Source organism: Otolemur garnettii, unplaced genomic scaffold (genome assembly GCF_000181295.1).
Source record: "Otolemur garnettii isolate 467f Iridium unplaced genomic scaffold, OtoGar3 scaffold00011, whole genome shotgun sequence".
Classification (NCBI taxonomy): Eukaryota; Metazoa; Chordata; class Mammalia; order Primates; family Galagidae; genus Otolemur; species Otolemur garnettii.
The window spans coordinates 3,324,108-3,326,973 of NW_003852406.1; the positions used below are offsets into that span (position 1 = coordinate 3,324,108).

The following is a 2,866-nucleotide window of genomic DNA, read 5'->3' on the forward strand; positions in this document are numbered from 1 at the left end:
GGGCTGGGGATTTGAACCCGCCACCTTAGGTGTACGTGGCTGGCGCCTTAGCTGGTTGAGCTATAGGCGCCAAGCCAAGTTTGTGATCATTAATACAGAAAATGTACATATCTATATAATAAAATGTCTTGGGTTTTTTGATATTTTTTATTATAAAAGAAAAATGGGCAACATAAAACTAGTGGGATATTTGATATTGTATTTGAGAAACTAATCCATTATTATCTGGTTCGATGGAAGTGGTTGCAATCCTCAGTGAGTTCTCAAGATGCTTGCTCATCAGATATTTTGGTTCTAATTTAACTCTCAGTGTGCTTCATTCTTGAAAATAGTTGCTCGCACATGTAGGTGCTGCCAAAAAGTGAGGATATGTTTGAAAAAGAGCCTTTGAATAAGGCGTGATTGTGAAGTGAGGGATATTTGTCTCTGTGAAGACAGGACCTATAAAAGTCCAGTAAAGAGGCCACTGTGCCCAGCCTGAAAGCTAAATTTTTTCATAAATATTAACATGTGATTCACTTCTTGTATTACTGTTGATAAACATGTTTTAGTGACCTACAAGACCCTGTGTAATCTATGCACCATTCCCTTTGAGATCAGCTGCCATCATGATCACACTCAGTCTGCGCCAGCCATATGGTCTCACTGCTGTTCCTCTAGCACACCCACCTTTTCCCGCCTCACAGCCTTCACCTATGCTGCTTCCACTACCTGGATGCTCTTCTCCCAATGTATATGTGGCTTGTTCACTTTCTTCACCAAAGGCTCTATTAGAAACGTAACTTTCTCAGGGACTCCTTCCTTGACAATCCCATTAAAAATAACATTGTCCTTGCTAACCCTTTCCCATTTTATGACTTCTTAGCACTTAACAACAGTTGATATAGTTTATATGTACTGTATTGTTTGTTTATTTATTTATTTATTTTGAGACGGAGCCTCAAGCTATCCCCCTGGGTAGAGTGCCATGGCATCACAGCTCGTAGCAACCTCCAACTCCTGGGCTCAAGCGAGTCTCCTGCCTCAGCCTCCCAAGTAGCTGGGACCACAGGCGCCCGCCACAACGCCTGGCCATTTTTTGGTTGCAGCCATCATTGTTGTTTGGCGGGCCCAGGCTGGGGATTCGAACCCGCCACCTTAGGTCTATGTGGCTGGTGCCTTAGCCGCTTGAGCCACAGGCGCCGAGCCTACTGTATTGTTTATTATGTCTCCCTCACTAGAATGTAGGTCAGCCCTGTGTGGAGCAGGAATTTTACATCTTTAGCAATGCTTGCCATAGAAGACATGTTCAGTAAGTACCTGTTAAATGAATGGAGGATGAATCAGTCAGTTTGGGACTACTACTTACTCTGGATGGTATATGACTTGAAGTTATGATCAAATAAAGGCCAAGACTTCTAAATACTGAGCTTATAGGTACTGTAGATACTGCTGCCTAATTTGTTACAAGATATGTTTGAAAAAGAGTCTTTGTTGGTCAGCTGAGATGGTTCACCCTTATAATTCTAGCATTCTAGGAGGCCAAGGGGGGAGGATCCATGGAGCTCAGGAGTATGAGACCAGCCTGAGCAAGAGCAAGACCAGGTCTCTACTAAGATTAGAAAAACTAGCCAGGCACATGTAGTCCCAGCTACTTGAAGGGAGGCAGGAGGATGCCTTGAATCTAGGAGTCTGAGGTTACTGTAAGCTAGGCTGATGTCATGGCACTCTAGCCTAGGCAACAAGAAGGAGACTTTGCCAAAAAAAAAAAAGAAAGAAAGAAAGAAAGAAAGAAAGAAAGAAAGAAAGAATAATAAATAAAAATAAATAGTGCTTGTTTCAGCAGCACATATACCAAAATTGGAATAATACAGAGATGATTAGCATGGCCCCTGAGCAAGGATGATATGCAAATTCGTGAAGCATTCCATATCTAAATAAATAAATAGCCAGAACCTACAATTCAATGAGCACGGTTTCATCTAGGTAACCCTGCTCCTGTTCCTTAAGAACTCTCATGCCATGAATATTGAAAAGTCCAAAGCTTGCCCTAAGATTTGTGTAAATTACCTGGAAATATTCCTGTTTTTTCTTTTACCACTTTAGCTTAGTTTTGAAATCATCTTTTCATGGTGTGCCTAGTTTCTCTTTTGTACCTGTTGACACACATGTGGGGCTTTTTCTTAGTTCTCACAAAATCTCATGCAAATAACATGCGTTTCAGCAAACTTGACTGAAGTTTTAGGGATGTGAGAGAATTTCACTTACTAGGGGGAATTGTGGCAGTTACATAAAAGCAACAAAAATGGCTTGGCTCAAGTGGCTAAGGTGCCAGCCACATATACCTAAGGTGGCGGGTTCGAATCCAGCTCAGGCCTGCCAATACAACAATGATGGCCGCAACCAAAAAAAAGATAGCCGGGCGTTGTAGCAGGCGTCTGTGGTCCCAGCTACTTGGGAGGCTGAGGCAGGAGACTCGCTTCAGCCCAGGAGTTGGAGGTTGCTGTGAGTTGTGATGTCACAGCACTCTACCCAGGGGGATAGCTTGAGGCTGTCTCAAAAAAAAAAAAAAAAGCAACAAAAACGACTTTAAGTGAGTATTATAGAGCTCTGGCTATTAAAATTTTTCTGGGCCCCTACCATCATGGACTTTTTGTCATTAGTTAGTTCACTCCCATGGCTTTTCTCCTTCTCTTTCACCTCACACACTTCTGCCTTCTTTTCTCTTAGACTGTCAGAACACTTCAAATTCTCCCTTTCTTTGGTTCCTATTCCCAAATTCAGCACTAGGTTTTTCTTTGCATAGACAAATTCATCAAGGCGCTCAACAGGAAAAAAAAAGTTCCTTTTGGGTGGTGCCCATGGCTCAAAGGAGTAAGTAAGGTGC

The 2,866-nt window shown here is 42.4% G+C and overlaps 1 non-coding gene across 1 annotated transcript; it reads left to right on the plus strand.

The window, feature by feature from the left end:
* Nucleotides 1-1,809: 1,809 nt before the first annotated feature.
* Nucleotides 1,810-1,916, plus strand: LOC111723486. The gene has a single exon (XR_002772013.1). It is a non-coding gene; the product is annotated as a U6 spliceosomal RNA (small nuclear RNA).
* Nucleotides 1,917-2,866: the final 950 nt, after the last annotated feature.